Source organism: Rattus norvegicus, chromosome 2 (genome assembly GCF_021556685.1).
Source record: "Rattus norvegicus strain SHRSP/BbbUtx chromosome 2, alternate assembly SHRSP_T2T, whole genome shotgun sequence".
Taxonomy (NCBI): domain Eukaryota; kingdom Metazoa; phylum Chordata; class Mammalia; order Rodentia; family Muridae; genus Rattus; species Rattus norvegicus.
Genome location: NC_141535.1, coordinates 247765527 through 247785374, shown reverse-complemented (window position 1 = coordinate 247785374; position 19848 = coordinate 247765527). Strand labels below are relative to the sequence as shown.

Here is a 19848-nt window from a genome sequence, read left to right as displayed (position 1 = left end):
TTTGTCTAGAAAATTGGCCATTTCACCCAGATTTTCCCATTTTGTTGAATATAGGCTTAGTAGGATCTGATGATTTTTAAAAAAATGTCCTCAGTTTCTGTTGTTATAGCTCCCTTTTCATTTCTGATGTTGTTAATTTGGTTACTCTCTCTGTGTCCTCTGGTTAGTCTGCCTAAGGGTTTATCTATCTTGTTGATTTTCTCAAAGAACCAGTTCTTGGCTTTGTTGATTCTTGGTATAGTACTTTTTGTTTCTACTTGGTTGATTTTAGACCTGATTTTGATTATTTCCTGCTTTGTGCTCCTCTTGGGTGTATGTGCTTCTTTTTGTTCTAGAACTTTCAGGTGTGCTAATCAATCTGTTAGTGTATGCTCTGTCGGGTTTCTTTTTGGAGGTACTCAGAGCTCTTAGCACTGCTTTCATTGTGTCCTATACGTTTAGGTATGTTGTGCCTTCATTTTCATTAAATCCTAAAAACTCTTTAATTTCTTTCTTTATTTCTTACTTAACGAGGTTATCATTGGTGTAGAGTGTTGTTCACCTTCCACATGTATGTCGGCTTTCTGTAGTTTTTGTTGTTATTGAAGACCAGCCTTAGTTCATGGTGATCTGATAGGATGCATGGGATTATTTTAATATTCTTGTATCTGTTGAGGCCTATTTTGTGATAGATTATATGGTCAGTTTTTGAGAAGGTACCATGAGGTGCTGAGAAGAAGATTCTTTTGTTTGTTTTAGGATAAAATGTTCTATAGATATCTGTTAAATCAATTTGGTTTAATTTTTGTTAGTTTCTCTGTGTCTCTGTTTAGTTTCTCTTTCCATGATCTGTCCATTGATGAAATTGGGGTTGAAGTCTCCTACTATTATTGTGTGAGGTACAATGTTTGCTTTAAGGTTTAGTAAGGTTTCTTTTATGATTATAGGTGCCCTTGCATTTGAAGCATAGATATTCAGCATTGAGAATTCATCTTGGTGGATTTTTACTTTGATGAATATGAAATGTCCTTTTTAATCTTTTTTGATAACTTTTGGTTGAAAGTTTTTTCTTTGATATTAGAATAGCCTACTTTGCCTTGTTTCTTTGGATCATTTTCTTGGAAATTCTTTTCCAAACTTTTACTCTGCAGTAGCACCTGTCATTGTCACTGAGGTGTGTTTCATACATGCTGAGTCCTCTTTATATATACAGTCTGTTAGTTTATATCTTTTTATTGGGGAATTGAGCCCACTGATGTTTAGAACCAATGTATTAGGAACCAATGATTGTTGTTTCCTATTATTTTTGCTGTTAGAGGTGAAATTATGTTTGTGTGCTATCTTCTTTTGATTTAGTTGAAATTTGATTACTTTCTTCCTTTTCCCAGGGTCTAGTTTCCCTCCTTGTGTTAGAGTTGCCCATCTATTATCCTTCATAGGGCTGGATTTGTGGAAAGATATTGTGTAAATTTGGTTTTGTTATGGAATATCTTGTTTTCTCTATCTTAGTTAATTGAGAGTTTTGCTGGATATAATAGCCTGGGCTGGCATTTGTGTTTTCTTAGTGTCTGTATGACATCTGTCTAGGATCTTCTGGCTTTTATAGTCTCTGGTGAGAAGTCTGGTGTGATTCTGATACTTAACCTATTTCCCTTACTGCTTTTAATATTCTTTCTTTGTTTTGTGCATTTAGTGTTTTGACTATTATGCTATGGGAGGAATTTCTTTTCTGGTCCAATCTATTTGGAGTTCTGTAGGCTTCTTGTGTGTTTATGGGCATCTCTTTCTTTCAGATAGGGAAGTTTTCTTCTATAATTTTGTTGAAGATATTTACTGAACCTTTAAGTTGGGAATCTTCTTTCTCTTCCATATCTATTATCCTTAGGTTTGATATTGTCATTGTGTCCTGGATTTTCTGGATGTTTTATGTTAGGAGTTTTTTTTTTTCTTTTATGTTTTCTTTGACTGTTGTGTCAGTGTTTTCTTTTTCTTAAGATTTATTTATTTTATGTATGTGAGTACACTGTAGCTGTCTTCAGACACACCATAAGATGTTATTACAGATGGTTGTGAGCCACCATGTGGTTGCTGGGATTTGAACTCAGTACCTCTGGAAGAACAGTCAGTGCTCTTAACCACTGAGCCATCTGTCCAGCCCCCGTTTCAGTGTTTTCTATGGAATCTTCTGGCCAAGATTCTATTTTCTATCTTTTACATTCTATTGGTAATTCTTCTGTGTATGATTCCTGATCCCTTTCCTTGGTTTTCTATCTCTAAGCTTCTCTCCTTTTGTGATTTCTTTATTCTTTCTATTTCCATTTTTAGATCCTGGGTGGTTTTACTCAATTTGTTCACCTTTTTTGTTGTGTTTTCCTATAATTCTTTAAGGTATTTTTGTGTTTTCTCTTTAAGGTCTTCTACCTGTTTACATGGGTTGTCCTGTATTTCTTTAAGGGAGTTATTTATGTCCTACTTAAATTACTCTAACTTCTTTGTGAGTTGTGATTTTTGATCAAAATCTTGCTTTTTTGGTGTGTTGGGGTATCCATGGCCTGCTGTCATGGGGAATTGGGTTCTAATGATGCCAAGAGGCCTTGGTTTCTGTTTCTCAGGTTCTTCCCTTGTGTCTCACCATCTTTTATCTCTGGTGTTAACTGTTCAGTCAGCTGGTCAGTTAGCTGTCTCTGACAGTGGCTTAACTGTCCTGTAAGCCTGTGTGTCAGCATCTCTGGAGACTGGCTTTCTCCCAGCTGGATCTGGCCACAGAGAGTTGTGTCACAGGGTCAGCTCTGGGTGCAGGCAGAAACCGGAAGCATCCTGTTCCATACCTGTCCTTGGTTCCTGTGTCCAGAGGGCTCTTAAGGGATTCCTCTTGGTCCAGGAATGTGAACAGAAGAGGTGGTCTCAGGATTGTCTGCACTTCTGAGAATCCAGCTCTCTACCTGTGGGATCTGGGTACAGAGAGCTGTGTCCTAGGGTCAACTCTGGGCACAGGCCATGACTTTTTATGAAGGAGAGAGTTTTCACCCACTTGGATGTGTTGTTGGTCTACAACCATGCACAGTTAGTTTAACATAGGGATTGCTTTGTTCCTCATAAAGCAGACAAAGGTGAGTCTTTATCGACCTCAATGATGATTAAAATTTTATACTTCACTTCTATCATGTTCTGCCCACAGTACAAACAATGACAATTATGCTGGGTGATGAGTGATACAAGACAATGTTCAACTATGTATACTTGCATTTTCCAAATACATAGACTGTGTATACATCACATCTCTACATAAAAAACAGAGCAAATAAGCAGACAGCTATTTTGTCAATGACATGAGGCAAAAAAGTTCTCTCTTTTTCTTTTTTCTTTTTTTTTTCTTTTTTTTTTTTCGGAGCTGGGGACCGAACCCAGGGCCTTGCTAGGCAAGCGCTCTACCACTGAGCTAAATCCCCAACCCCAAAAAAGTTCTCTCTACATGTCAGACCATAATATTTAGAAAGCTCTTTCCTTTCAAGCTTCAAAGAAAACACACAAGATAGACTTTTCCTTCCCTCTCTTTAAATTTTTAGAAAGTCAGGGTAATATAACTCAAGAAACTTTCTTAAAAAATCACATTACTCTCCTATAATTATAGAAGGGTGGTGTGGACCCAGTTTTTCACATCCAAACTCACATCTGCTCTGTAACTCTCTCTTTATCAATGGCCATACTTGAACTTTCCTTCTTCTGTTCTGTCAGTTGGACATCACAGTGACATACCTCACCAGACTCTCTAATTCTCAAAGTCTGAAATGATCACTTCTCAACACAGAGGTACTAAGAGATTAAGATGTACCTAGAAGTTTCCCAAATTTTAAAGTAAATATGGCAACACCATATGCCAAGACCATAGCTGTTGTAGTCTACCCAAGGTCTCAGAGCTGAGTTGTTAACAGTAAAGGAGGGACTCCCTTTGGTTTTTCTTCTTCTGGAAGGAGGATCCATGCCTGCAAGTCTTCTATGATGAGAATCTCTTCATAGCATGATTTTGTTGATAGTAATTAGTTCCAACCCTTGGTTTTCCAAACTAAGGTCTCATTCTTACTAGTTCCTCCTAGATATGAATGGGAAAATAAAAAAGAAATCTACTCCAAAGTTTTGGTATATACCATGATGTAGAAACCCTTCTGAAGCCATGAGATATTCCACAACACAACCCTTGCACTTAGAAGTATTTGTGCATCCTCTGACAAGTACAACTGAATTCAATGCAACCAACATTCACTGAGTAAAGTGACAGCAATTGCTCTCTCTGGAGACAAGTGTTGACTCATGGTTTGTGAGCTGTGTGGCACAGACAGTTATTAAACTTGTGTTCCAGTTTGTTCATCTGTGCAAATACAACAATAACAATATACTAACAAGAGGAGAATAAGGAAATCAGGGTTCTATACGAGGCAGATATATGATCTTATAAAGGTTCAGATGTTCTACATATGCATACATCTTTTCTGTGTGTGTGTCAGGGGGTGTTGAGATCTGGCAACAGTGGTTCCTTGTCAGACTGATCCAGGATCCAGAAAGATGTTCAATCACACAAGACAGAGAAGAGGGCAGTGGATGTTGGAAGTAAAAGAGCAATGAGAGGGAAAATGTGGATAAAGATGTGATGAAGATATTTGTTAGCAAAAGGGGCAGAGTTGGAAGTTCAGTTACCAAAAGCAGGCAAGCTGAGTAAGGGATAGTTGGAGCCACTGCTGATGCTGGCTGACAGCTTTGACTAGAGCTCTGTTTAATAAGCCTGGAGACTAGGGCTTTGAATTCTTTGTCAGGACCCTACTATAGGTGATCTCTTGCACCATACAAAGACAGTGTGCCAAAATCTTAGATTTAGAGAAAGTCACAAAAATCACAGAAATTCTTTTCATTTTCCTTTCCAATTGATAGACCAATTTCTATACTTTGGGACATATTATATTTCTAGGGTACTGAAGATTTTGAGACTTATTGTGAGACACGAAAAGGGAGGAGCTTTGATCTATGATCTATCTCTTAGCTGAGAAACATACAACCAACAAATGACAAGAATAGTAAATTTCTTTTCTCCTTGAAAAAAATAACAAACTCCTGAAATATGAAAGGGTAGAAATTTTGCACAATGTCTTTGATTGAAATTCATAGAAAAGGTATAAGAATCTTATTATACCCAGTAAAGTTAAACATGTTCTATGTATTAACACCAATAATATTAATTTCAGACTATGAGCATAGGATTGCATCTTTTAAAAAATATAAAGAGGAAATGTGAGAGTGTAGCTGAAAACTTCACTGCTCATGTGTCATGCAGGATACTGTGTATATTGGGATCATGAGAATAGACATGAAGGTTCCCCCCAATCCTCCTTAAGTATGAATGTCAAACCACTCTAACTTTCTTTACAGCCCCCACTATTTCTGCAGGCTATTCTAGATTACATAAGGCTGTAAGCTTCATTCAGGACTCCATTTTATCACAAAAAATTAAGTAAAATTTCCATGCAGTGGCTAGAGTATGGGATACATTAGGAGTGATTAGCTGTATTCATGAATCCATAATAACACCTGCAAATGAGGAGGGAATCTATAGAAATAGGAAGCATTTTCAAAGCCATGAATATGCATGCAGCATGTACTTCCAGAAATATCATAATAAAAATAGTTTGTAAGCCTTCAGGATCTAGCAAACTGCTTTTATTTTCCAGATGCTGGAACTCAGCCATTTTGACACAATCATAAAACTGAAGTTCGATGTTTAGAGGTCAATACTCATTATCTTCATTTTGAAAATATTTTGTTTTGGAGATGCTGGAGAAACCCAGAAAACTTCAGGTAAGATATTAGGCTCGAGGGCCTGTGGAAGAGGGAAAGAGAGAGGTGAAAGGATAGAAGAAGGGGATGGATAGAGGGAGAGGGGAAAGGGAGAACAAAATGGGAAGAAAGAGGAAAGGAAAGTGAGAAGTAAGAGAGAAAGGAGGGATGAGAGGGGAGGAAGGTCAGACCAAACGAGGAAGGAAACTTGAATGGCTGGAGTATGCAAGGCTGGGCCTAGGATTTTCTCAGTATGGCTGATTTATAAATCTTTTTTTTTTAATTTGAGGAAAAACATACCTACAAACTGATTTAAAATAATCATTTTAATCTCCATCAGTCTTGTATCCCCCAAACAATGAATTGAAGATCTGTTTTCAATGAGATTTTCCATTGAGTTGACTTCCATACATCAATGTCTTTGTAGTGCTGGGACCCTAGTCAAATGTAGGTGGGCAATATTGTCATTTATTCCAAGTACATGGTTTAGGGATTCTTGGAGACCAGTAGCATTTTCATGAACCCCTCCCCACACACACACACCATTCACTCCTAAGGTTGCTTAAGACCTCCATCACTTCTTAGTAATAGTAACAAAGAATTAAAAGTGTATAAAATCTTGGGGCTTTTTCAGACTTGGGCAGGAGGGCATTTAAGATGGCAGAGACATTGACAAGTTAATTTTATCTTTGCTAATCACATTGATTTCTTCTTCCTAGATTTAGGGCTTATATCAGCAGCTTCTTTGTGTGTCATGCATCCATGTCATCCATGCTCATTAGTGTTACAAACCTCTGGGCCTGAGTGACAGCAATGATGCCTGAGATGCATGCTGCTTTCCGGGACACTGATTAACCCAATAAGAAGAAGCCAAATGGGAGGTCCTCACTGGTTTCATTAAATGCTGTCTTGTTATAATCTATACTTTGTATTGTAGTACATCACCTTTTATCTGAAGAAGACACACTAATTAAAATATCAGGAAGTATTTCATTCCCTCAACAAGTTAACTGTTTGTAGATTCTTTTATTTGTTTCTAGACCTTTATTTTATTTTGTTTAGTTAGTGATAGGAGCGTAAGTAATGATGGAATGTAATTCAAACACTGTAATATTGATACGTTGGGTGAAATATCTCAAACTAACATCAGAGGTAAGGAGGATAGTGTGATGGTTAGTTTAACCAATTTGACACAAACCTAGATATGTATGGGAAGAGGTATTATCTCCATGAGGTTGACCTATAGAGAAGTCTGTAGGGCATGTGGTTAATTGATGATTGACATGGGATAGTAGCTTCACATTGGCATTGCCATCCTTGGGTTGGTAGTTCTGGGACGTATAAGAAAGCAAGTTCAGCATGCCACAGTGAACAAGGCAGTAAGCAGCATTCCACCCCACCCTAGTTTTTATTTCAGTATCTTCCTCCAGGTTTCCACCTGGAGCACTTCCCTGACTTCTCTGCAGAAAGATGTATAAGCTGAAAAAGACCTTTTCCTCCCCAGGTTGCTTTTGGCTATGGTCTGTAGCATAGCAGTAGAAAGCAAATTAAGAGTGATGACATTTGCTTCACACCATGGTAAGTTGCCCTGAACTCTCTAGACGTAGATGATAAAAGCATTGTACTTTTATATGACATAACCTATAAGTTAGTAGACTGCAACACTTGTGGATGCTGACGATCAGGGAGCAATGGTTTCTCAGAAAATATTTCATTGTGAACCATGGTAGATTTTATGGTGCCTCATTGCATGCATATACCATGTGCTTGAAGTCTATTTATTTATATTACAGTGAATCTTTGCTATATCATTCTGCCCTCCCACCATTCTGAATTTTAATTTCAAACACTCCTCCATGCTCTCTTCTCCAATATTGCTTTTCCCTTAAGTATAGATTTCATATATTGGCCTGGCTTATTTCACTTACCATGATGATCTTTATTTACATCCACTTTCCTGGTATTGATTCTTAATGGCTGAATTATGTATCTAAGCCAAGCTTCCTTTATCTACTCATTTTGATAGACACCTAGGTTGACCCCATCATCTGCCTGTCCTGGAGTGTGCTGTACTCTACTGTGTTGTGTGGGTATTTCATTTCTGGGCTGATATAAACTTCTAATATTATAACTTGGATGAGCATTCTTCATCAGGATCCATCAGGATTCATCAGAAAGGAAATTCAAAGTGTTCTGAGAATCAAAGTTGTTACCATCAACAAATCAAAAGGAAGGAGGTAGAGGAGAAAGGAGGAAGAAGGAGGAGGAGGAGGAAGATGATGATGATGATGAAGAAGAAGAAGAAGAAGAAGAAGAAGAAGAAGAAGAAGAAGAAGAAATAGAAATAGAAGTAGAAGTAGAAGTAGAAATAGAAGTAGAAGTAGAAGTAGGTAGTGGAGTGCTAGTGAGGATATAGTCAAAAGGTAGGACTGTCAATGAGAACAGCCAATGGGGAAGTCTCACAGAACTAAAAGTAAGGATGATCTCTTTGCTAAAGGATGAGGATAAATACCAGCAAAGTCAGATGTGGAACAATCTAAGCAAAGAAATAAGTGATCAGTTGGGCTGTGTTAATGGAATTACAACAATTTCCTGTAGAGGAAAAGGCAAGGCAAAGCACGATTTGAAGAGAAAAGAGTAAATGAAGAGAAAATCATCAAATGAAGGACTTTGTAGAGCACATCAGAGAACTGATTATCATCTTTAGAACAAGGGGGTATGTTGCACAGCTTTCATACCAACATACACATGGCCCTTAGCAATGAGCTGAGATGACAGGACCTGCTTAGAGTTTAGAACTTTTTAAGTCAACATTGAACTACACATAGAACTTTTTCATTGCCTCCTTCCTCAGTTGCAGTTGCCATCTTTATTGACCACATATCATCCTGTTTTCTCAGGTTATGGCAGTGATGTCTTTCAGAAGATGTGAGTACTGTCTATAGAAGCAGGATTTAGGGCCAGGCTTTAAAAATTATTCCTAGATCCATTCATTCTGTTTCCTGGTCCTCCATCATGTTACTGAAAGGGAAAAAGCAATAATACAAATAAACATCTGTGAGAAGTTTCCACATACTTAGGGACTAGAAAGTACACTTCTATACTATCAAGAATCAATAAAGGATCAAGAGGAAAATGAAAATACTGTGTCAAAATCAGTATGGTGATGCGGTTCCACAAAGTGAACAGATGGTATCCTTAAATAACTATACATGGGACAAAATGAAATATGAGACCATCCTCAGCATACCAGAACAAAATCAACAAGCAATCAAATAAAATACAGAAAGTATCATATTAACATAAAGGAGAAGGAAAGTGGTCATACTACCTTGGATGTGCTCAATCTTGTCTAAAGGAGAAGGAAGGATAAGTTATGATGTGTTAAAACACATTAGACATAAATCAAAAAATCTATAAGATAAAAATCACTTTTATTGAAGTGATACTTAAATTTATAAACATCTAGAGGAATCAAAAGTGAGAAGAAACAAATGGCCAACAAAAGAATGGTGAATGACTACACACTGTTTTCTAAGTTACAAACAGAGGTGACATCAGTTTGTGGAATGAGGTTGCTCAATGGAAGAACTTTACTTTATAATTATGCACCATGCATTCCGAATGGCATGGAGAAAGAATTTAGAATGTCTCACTATAAAGAAATCATAAACATTTGAGGATGCATACTCTTTAGATATTATAGAATGTTCATGTCACGTGTGACCCAACTCATGTGGATATTTTTATATTTCATGTACTAATTCAAAATAAATTTTATCAAGACTATTCACAAAAAAAAATCTATTCATGAAAGGAAAGAAATGAGATTGGTGACATCGTTATAGATCCCATTGATTGTAAACAGAGTAGGTTATATCATGTATAGACATGTGAGTTCCATTAAAATCCATCAAAATCTTATAGCCAGGAAGACAACTTTACATTTGTATGAAGAATGCAAATGTAATAAAAACATAACCCCATCTACATTAGCTTGCGAATTTTCTCTGTAGTTTCTCTGAGAGACCTGTAGCCATTTAACAGTCATTCTATAATAGACAACTGCTACTCACAACATTCGGAATTTACTAAATAACGTCACATTTATGTTTTTCTCTGTAGAGATGAAGGGAAGTCTGTGAACGGCAGAGTCAGGAGATCATCAGAAATGCAGCTCACATCAGCCCTGACACGGTCTTGGTGCTGCACATCAGCCTTGTCATGTCTTCAGTCCCTGTATTCAGATCAGGAATATGACAGAGAAAGAAAGCACATGTGTTTCCTACAAGTGTGAGGACTTCCATGCTAGAAAGAGCCAAGAAGGAATCTTTAAAGCAGTCTCTATCATTTGTCAAACCTTTGATGATAGAATTCTTTGTCCATGGACTGATGGGAGAATGACAGAAATAAACACCCAAGTTAACATGTACCTTGCTCTTTTAATGATCTATCTCCCTCCTCTCAGATTGTCTCTTTAGGCTGGCCCCATGATTGAGGCAGAGAATCCAGTAGATTCCATGGTACAGGGAGAAAGAATGTAGTCACAAAGTTTGAGAATAAGCATTTGCCATTTGAAGTGTAATCACATGTCTTGTTACTGGGGGTTGGGGAACCCAGTGAACACCTTTTTGGGACATCACAACTGTACACCTTGTGTTGTGACTCATGGATTGTATGTGACCTGATCCACTGAGCCATAAAATTGGACGTACACCGTGCTGCCCCATTGTGAAGTGATAAAGGGAAGAGCAGACTCAGCTACACAGAGCTTGGGAGACACACACACACACACATGTCGCGCGCCTAATGTCCCACCAGTAAGAACGATGTTCAGCAACAGGATTCTTCTGCGAGCAAGCCTTTACTGTGTTACAGCTCTTCTCAGTGTTACAGCTCTCTTAGTGTTACAGCTCTCTTGAACAGGGACTCCGAGCAGCAAAATCGCTCGGCTTATATAGACAACAGTATGCTAATTATCTCTCAGGGATTGGTGGGGCTTGGATCACCCCACTACTTGTCCTCCAGGGACACCTCATTAGCATATCAACGGTCAACTAACACCTGGTGCATAAACCGCACATGTGCAGTACCGCTGTTCACCACTAGAGGGAGCCCTAGCAAGGGGACAAGCCTGCACATGCGCAGTAAGTCGTTTATATCCAGACAAGGCTGGATGTCGGCGCCATCTTTGTTTCGCCGCACCGCTCTCCACACACACACACACCCACACACACAACACACCTTAGGAACAGATGGTGTTCTCTGATCTCATGCTCCCTTTTCTTCTGTTTTACTATCTCCTCCAACACCCCAGCTCAGACCTCCTGCAGAGATCACCATGATCAGCTAATCCAATAAGAATGTAGATTCTAGATTAGTGTTAGATATATTGACACTGTCTAGAACTGACTGTCCCTGCTGGCACCTGGGAGCTGGGAGCTCAGTGACAAAGGTAACGTGTTTGCTCACAGCCTATGGAAAAGAGATGGCTGGGCTGTGGATCCAGTTTTCTGACAGACAACAAGGGAAAGACTATTCTCCACGTTCCCAAAAAGCTTGGGAAAACACAAAAGAAAGACAGGAATATTTTCTGGGGATTTTTGAAGTTTAGCAATATCAGAACAATTTAGTGACATGAGGTGGACCTTCTAGAATGTACTTTGTAAGTTATTAGTAAATAAAAAATGAATTTTGGGAAAAGGAATTGGTAATTTGGAAGAAAACTGTGGGGCCCACTATGAATAGGAACACTGTTTCCAATATGCACATTTGACTGCTCAGTTCTTGAATAAGTGACTCTAGCATATCCCATGTGTTCTGATGATGACAGACCTGGACTCAGAGAGCTGGTTTCTCTGCCTAGTCTGACAAGAGCAAAGCACAGCATGTCCCTAGCAATGCTTTCTTTTAATGCGTTTAGGCCACATCCTGGCCATTACTTATGGTTTCAACCTATTCACAGCAGTACTAACTCGTGCTTAGAAGAGTTCAAAACCTGTTGACAGCCATGCTCTCATGCTATGTGTGCCTTACTGTTTTATCCTTGTATAGGTCGCACTGGATCAAATCAGTCAAGTCAGGAGGTCAAGATGTGCATGCTAAGGGTATTGCTGGATCCTGCCAAGTGCCCCAAACAAGGAAATGGTCATCTGAAGGTCAACATGTAGAAGAACAGATAAGAAGCAACTCCTTGCATTTACACCAGAGGCCAAGGGCCAGATAGGTTACTGTTTTTCCTCATGCTAATGGAAACAGATGTGTCTCCAAAGGTTGTTATTTCATTATATACACAAAGTACTTAACAAGGGATTAGTTACTTTATAAAAGTCCAAGGTTCTAATACTTTTTGTTATATGACATCATTTAAAAAGTCCCTGAAAGCATGAACTCTAACAAAATTAATCTTGCATGACATTTTCAATAGTTCCCGACTTTTTCTTATTTTGAGGTATTTATTTATTCTGCAAAATGTACTTGCTGTGCACCCGCTGTGTATGAGGCATAGGGATCAGAAATTAAATATATCCTTTCTTCCTTCAAGTTCAAAACATAGAAGTTCAGCCCAGAAGAGCATTACCTCACTGCCTCCTGTATCACTCAGAAAGTATTTACCCAACACTGACATGCTGAAAATACAGAGGTATCAGTTCCAATCAGCAGAATTAATTATTTATTATTTGATATTAATAAATATAGATGCAAAACACTCTAGTACAAGGCACAAGTAGCAGACCTGGAGTAACAGTGTTAAACTGCAGATTACATCAAATTTTGACAAGAGTTCATTCGCTGGCCACTCTGGTGAAAGCCTGTCTTTAGTGTCAGAGAGGACAGACTCATCTAAAGTGTCATGCTCATCAGTTATAAATGGCCAAGCACAGCAGTGAGAAAAACTAACCTACCATCCTTCAGATTTAACCTGCTGACATCTGCCAAATAACATATCATTTAATCCAGTTAAATACAGAGTGACTGCTCTGTTCCCTTCTATTTTTTTTTTACAAGTGGAAATAATACTGAGCATGATTGATTGGTTTCAAATGGAAGAAATGACGGAAGCAGTCTCAACTTGTACCACAGCACAACAATTTAGATCATTAATATGCCCCGGCTATGTTTCCTTTTAAGTGTGCTGAGAATAGGATTTGGTTGAGAAGATTGCAGAAAGAAAATAGTTTCCATGATCCAGATAGTGAACTATTTCCAATTGCAAAAAGAGAGAAGTAAAGACAGAGAGAGAGAGACAGAGACAGAGACAGAGACAGAGACAGACAGAAACAGAGAGAATACAAACTAGTTTTCTACAAATAATAAATTGGAAAAACTATATATAAATATTTATTACTTATAGTTAATTTGATCATTAAACTCTTCAAAGTGAGAAGGAAGAAGGGTAAATTGTATGCCCATGTGAAATTATCTTTAAGTGAGATATTCATTAAAATTTTAAGCTTAAAATTAGGTAGTAATTTATATATGAGGCAATAGCCACCAACTTATCTTTTATAAAACCTCACTGTTCACCATGTACAAGTCTATGTACTTTACAAGTGTAAATGCAGAGATTTTGGGGGACTTTATAGGAAAGACATCACTATCATCTTTGTTTGGAAGATAAAATGAAGCAGAGAGCATATGCTATGTCCAACGAGTCATAAATCTAATTGTCTCGTGGCCTTGATCTTAGTAGCATCCATGTCCTCTACAGATGATGCACAGAGAATTTGTTTTTCCTAAGGTCAATTGCCCTTTCTCCATGTTGTCTAACTCCAAGGAGTATAAAGCCACAGCAGTTATTCAGTTTCCAGTTGTACCGTTGAGTGTTGTTTCTGTATGTCAGGATAGCTAACTTAAGCCCATGACCCTAAGGCACCCAGTCAATGCAATTCCTTTGTAAGCTCCACCACTGTGGAATAGTATTGATATAAAGAATAAGTCTTACAGGATCATTTTGAAAAAAAAAATAAGTAAACAAAACTCCAGGCTGGCTTGTCTTATCTCATCCTTTAAGTGAAATATGGACTCAGATCCCTTAATCATTTTCCAGAAATTAATTGAATTATGATTAATTTACATTCTGCCTCTTTTGATTCTCTTTCTGAGAGAACATAGTGGTCACATTGACTAACTGTTGGGACCCAACCCTATCTCTGTTGGTTCGACTGTCCTCTGTGTTTCAGAAGGTTACTGCTATCTTTCTTTTTTAATCATCGTATTGCCCTAGCTTTCCCTAGTTTGTTAGATGCTAAACCTAAAAGTCTGTATTTCTAAAACTTTTCTTTTACCTATTAAAAACTTGTGTATTTATGTATTTTACATTTTAATATTTAAACATATATTACATTAAAGGATGAATATTGCACTCTTATATTTTAAATTCTAAATATGTAATTATTTTATTATATAAACAGAAGTGTATTTTTAGTAAGCATAGCTAAATTATTTTTAACACAAGACTAAAAAAAAACTAAAAAATCATGTAATTTACTTGTTTTCAAATATTTTCACTTGAATTTACACTCATTTAAATTTACTAATGTTTAACTCTATTTTATTATTTCATATGTAACTACATGTGAGATTTACATAACTAATGTATAATTTTCCTTCTTTAGTTCCTAGATATTCATGATTCCTAGCATAAGCTATATCATGAATACTCATTTTATTTTTACAAATCCTAGACTATCTCAGACTTAATTTATTTTGAATATTTATGTCTATTTAATAACTATCATTTTTAAATGCCAAAATTTAAATTCATACTAAGATTCACAAATGATTCTAATTTCTTTCCTGGGTTATGCAACTTAAAAGACTAGCAATGCAGTTTTAATGGAAAACATTTTTAATATTTTAGGTCAGCAAACCATATCAGTCTCTGAGAAAATGGAATTTTGATAATTGACAAGATATATTTACAGATATATTTTTACAATTAACTACCTATATCAGTTGTTAAGAAAGTATTGTATTCAAGGCAGTTGGGTGCTTTATTTTTGTTTGGTTTTGAGACAGATTCTCACTTGTCTCACTCAGAGATCCTCCTGCCTTTGCCTTCTGACTGACAGAATTAAGGCAAGTCTAGCTTTAGATCTTTTCCCAGCATCATGTGATGGCCTCAGGGCTCCTGGCAGGGAACCTAATACAGCCATTCAGAGACTCAGGAACCTGTGCAAAATTCCATGGCCTCTTTGCTCTAGCATTTTACAAAGCAATTCCTTTGCTGCTGCTGCTGCAAACTTGACTGCAAGTCAAGGGCCTGTTCCCCGACTAGGACAGATGCTGCAGCCTCTGTGCTTTTCCTGCTGGACCTGGAAAACTATGATTCTTAGCAGCTGTTTTCAAGCAGAGTCACTCATCAGATAAATTTAGAGCTCAGGTCTCTCCAAACACCTTCTTCTCAGAAAGGTTTCTCTTCTCCCAGGACCCAGATGTCAAGTCTTTCCTTAATCGTGCTAATCATATTTTGATTCAGTCCAGGGCCCTGGCCTTGGGATGGTCAAGCTGCGTTCAGAATGAGTCTTCCCAGTCATTTGCAGTCATTTACACCACTATAGAAACAGCTTCAGACACACCCACCTAGAGGTCAGTTCTCTTGTGATTACAAATCGAGTCAAGTTCACAATGGCAATCAACCTCCACTGTAGATGTGCAGGCTGTTTATCGAAGTCAACGTGTTACAAACCGAAACTCATAAAATAATAATTTAGTGATGTAATTAAGAAGGGCTACACTGAAGCAAACTGACATCTGCTATTAATAGGGCTTGCATTTAATATTTTATCATCCCTCTCTACTCTTTGAACATGGAATATATAAAAGTCTTTAGGATATTTAACTTCACTTAAAATTTTTGAATATCCAGTTCCCATGAGTAACTGATCAGTTATACAACATATATTTCCTGAAAATTAGGAGAAAAATTTAATGCTCAGGTGTTTCTACTTAGGAAGAGATTTTTTCCCCCAAAGGCATGTTTCATGTAAAATAGCACACATCAACCTTTTACATGGGAAGGTACAGCAGCTTGTTTATATATTGGTCACAGGATGTCATAGGAAAGCCACTGCATTCCCTGTGTATTTCCTCTGTTACAGAATCTCAACAGTGGTTTGGTCGTACTGACCTCTCCTCTGGTTCTGGCTTTGAGAGTTCTCTCATTCTAACTATCCTCCGTTTCACTCTTTTTTTCTTTCTTCTTTCCTTTTTGAGAATCGGCTTCTTCTATGCTACGAAAATCTTGCAAAGCTACATCTTTTCTAATTCTCTAACGACCGGAAACTCATATCTAGCAGTTGACCTTTTAAGGTTTTAATGTGGTAGTGCCAGTGCTCTTGATAATAAACTGACAACATTTAATGGAAAAAAGTCATCAAAGGTGTATACCCGGAAGACAGACCCTTGCACAGTGCCGGGAAGACATCTTGTCGCTGACCGGCTCAGTTGACATCCAGGCTTAGATCTGACACATCCACTTCATCTCAGAGCTGCTGGAGTAGTAGAGGAGGAGGTCCTGGAGCACCAGATGTCTTTACTGCATAGGGCTACTCCAAGGCTCACAGGCTGGTCTAGCATGGAGCCACTGTGGCTGCAGCCTGAGCCACTTGCCCTGTTGGGAGAGAGAGAGCACAGGGCAGTCTGGGTGGCTGACAGAGAGGGAAGTCTGGGGCTCCCATGGAGCTCACCCCCCAGAAGCCCTGCCTAGCCACACAATCGCCCTGATTCTGAAGAGCTGAGAGTGAAGTCTCCACAGTGGTCCAGAATTTATGGTGTGACAGAAACCAGAAAATTTGAACTAGACCAAAGACTCACATAATTAATATTTGCATGTAAAGCTTTTTGAACACTGATAACAAAAATATGCTGAGTGACAAACTGAAGTTTACAAATGCCACTGTGAGGAACAAATATGAGACGGAGAGGCGAGGAGGGTGGAGTATCTGCTTTACACAGAGGGTGGTGTGCAGCAGCCTGGAGCTAATGCTCACACACAGGCCCTGAACATACTTCCCGGCTGTGTGATCGCCCTCATTCTGAGCAATGACAGGATGGGCAAGATGAAGAATAGCTTATGTTCTGGATTGGACTCCTCAAAAAACCTCTTAATCCATGCTGCTCTGAAGTCAACTTTGGTTTCCATGTTCAGCTGTTCCAGGCCAGGTTGAAGCTGGAGGGACTGGTGGATATCCCTAGTGTCAGACCTAGAAGTCATGTTGATGTCTGTGGCCTGAGTTACCTCTGAAGGCCATGTGGATAACCCTGGTCTGTTCTTCTACCCGAGGCCATCCTTATGACTATAGAAAACCATGCTTCCACCAGCGGCCATGTTGATGTGAGTGGTCTTGGTGATGCCCAGGTCCTTGCTGCTGCTAAAGGCATGTCTGGATCTATGTTGACATTTGGGACCTATGTTGAAGGTCATGTTGATATCTGTAGTCAGTGTTGCAGTTTAAAACTAATGTCTGTGGCTATGCTGCTGGGAGTACTGGGGATGGTTGGTTGGTTGGTTTCATGTGAGTAGCCTGTTTTGGCACCTGAGGCCATGGAGATGTCTCTGGCCTATGCTGTGATGGTGTCCATGGCCCATGCAGAGGCAGAAGGGGTTGGTTGATGTCCATGGTTTGTACTGCCCCTGGAGACCGTGCTGAGGTCTGTGGCACGGGCTGACAACTGGAGACTGTGTAGATGTATGTGGTCCCGAACTGTCACCAGAAACCATGTGTAAGTCCATGCTGCATGCTCCTTCCACAGACGGTAAATGTCAAGGAAGCTACTTCTGCTGTGGTGTTGATGACTACAGACTCACTGTTGAGACAGAGGGACTTCTAGGACAACCACAACCCCCTTCTCCAAAATCAACAGCCTAGACAGAAAGCCATTGAAGGAAATTCTTAATAATTGTGACAAGATGCTGAAGTGTAGCTCTTCACAACTGGCGGCTTCTGGCAGAGTGCAGGCGAGGAAAGACTTGGTTTCTTTAAGGGTCTGGCCACTGAGAGTTTGACCCACCGGAGTGAGTATATGGACAACACAAATTGGAATTTATTTTCCTCTTCCTTTTTAACCAGTTTGGGTGATCTAAAGGGTGGGGAGGTGGACCTGGGAGGACTGGAAAGTAAAGGTGCTTAGGGTTCAAGAAAGGAAGTTCCCATATAATCAATAAAAGTATCATAAAAAGTTGTAAATTAGAAAGGAAAAGGGTTGGGTTATAAACCTGAGAGTCAGTAAAGAATTATAAAACAAGTTTTGCACATAATTTTACGCACAGGAGTAAACTATGACAAACATATATGTCCATATAAGTTAAAATATCTGATTAAATACAAACAAATGTTCTATATTACTGGAATATACTGTATTGTACTTTAATTTCCATGTACTGGTAGCTAGAATATATTGTAGTATACTTTAATTATTGATGTATTGCATACACATTGCTTCCTAAGTACTTGCTTGTTTTATAACCTGTCATTCTAGGTGCTGTAGCACAGACACGCTATGTCTCTCAGCAGGTAAGTGTTCTTGCTTTTGCAGAAGACGACCTGAGTTCAGTTTCCAGCATCTGCTGGGTGGCTCACAACTGCTATTATCCTCACCTTCAGTTCTCTAATTTCTGGCATCTGGCGGCATCTGTGCACACACACACACACACACACACACACACACACACACACACACACACACACACATACAGAGTTTACCAGTGTGTTCCTCTGCCATGGGCAAGACAGGAAGAAAAACTATAAAAAATAATTATTCTGGCTGCCAGTAATTAATGGTTTGTTTCTACAGAACATTATGATTGAGATGTTAAGATTTGTGGGAACATAATATGACAGATTACTCATAAGTGCAAAACCTAAGAGCAGATATAAAATTTGGTTAGATACATTATGGCAGTGGATCTGAAAATGTCATGTGACCTAAGGAAATTCTGCATGCTCCATTCCTATCAAAATATGTAAACTACTGAAAGAAGAATGAATTAACAAAAAAGCTACATTCTTTCACCACATTTTACATGGGTAGATGTTTATGGTGTGTAAATGGTAAGCCTTTTTAAAAAAATAAATATTCCCTCAGTCTGAGTCTGATGCCTATACTCTTGCTTTATCGGACTGATAATTACTGTTTCATCTGGAAAGGATACACACAGTTGCTTTGTTGGAACACACTCACCACCCCCAACACACACACACACACACACACACACACACACACACACACACACACACACACGCACACAGTACTCAACAAACCCATCAACTAGATACCAATGGTTTGTTTGGTATGACTGCAGTCCTTTGATGACACCTTTTATTCTCCACGTCCATCTTGCTGTGAACTTTGCAGATTTCTAAAAGGTTGAAATTTCCTATGGTCGATTTATTGGTTTTCCTAACAACATCTCCTCACAGCACCTCATGGACTACATGCTAATATGTGAAGTAAACATGCTTTTCCTAACGTAATGATATGTGGGACCCGGGAAAGGCCACCTGCTTCCACAGTGTGGCTGAACTGTGTCACTGTGGAAACCTGTGGTTGGTGTTAGCAAGACTCTTTGTCCTAACATGTCTCCTCTGATCTTACAAACAATCCCAACAGTAGCACATTCTGAGGTTAGTGTATTCTTTTCAAACATTCCAACCTTTTCCCTTGAGAAAAATGAAGCTTTATTCTTCTTATTATTATACATTTGAATTAAACAGACTGATAGCCTTGCTTTTGAGAACTTCAGAGGTGTATGCCACACTTAGCTCTTGTAACACATTTTGTTTCTTCAAATCTCTCCAAATTCTAAGGAACTTCCACAAAATTCTATCACTTTTATGCTCTACAGAAAATGCTTTTGTATAATGATGTCATCTATTTGGATTTATTGACAGCAAAAAAACAGAGAGAAAGAAAATTTATAAGCTTTTTATTTCCTTTTAAATGCAAAACTATTTTTATAAAATTTATTAATACATTATTTTTCTAAGTGGTTCCATTTTGATTACATTTTAGATAACTGATCATAATAAAAGAAGCAATTCC

General features: G+C 38.4%; 1 long non-coding RNA gene across 10 annotated transcripts in view; it reads left to right on the top strand.

Moving 5' to 3' along the window:
* Nucleotides 1-19848, top strand: part of LOC147996636 (uncharacterized) — a 95040-nt gene that overhangs the window by 65542 nt on the left and 9650 nt on the right. For 7 of the 10 annotated variants that reach the window (XR_015677251.1, XR_015677254.1, XR_015677259.1 and 4 more), the window contains 3 exons: nucleotides 5697-5823; nucleotides 7307-7380; nucleotides 9928-10234. This is a non-coding gene — a long non-coding RNA (uncharacterized LOC147996636). Of the gene's footprint in view, nucleotides 1-5696; nucleotides 5824-7306; nucleotides 7381-9927; nucleotides 10235-11856; nucleotides 12354-17559; nucleotides 17822-18285; nucleotides 18321-19848 lie in introns of those variants that run through there. The other 3 variants (XR_015677268.1, XR_015677271.1, XR_015677269.1) reach the window with 3 other exon arrangements.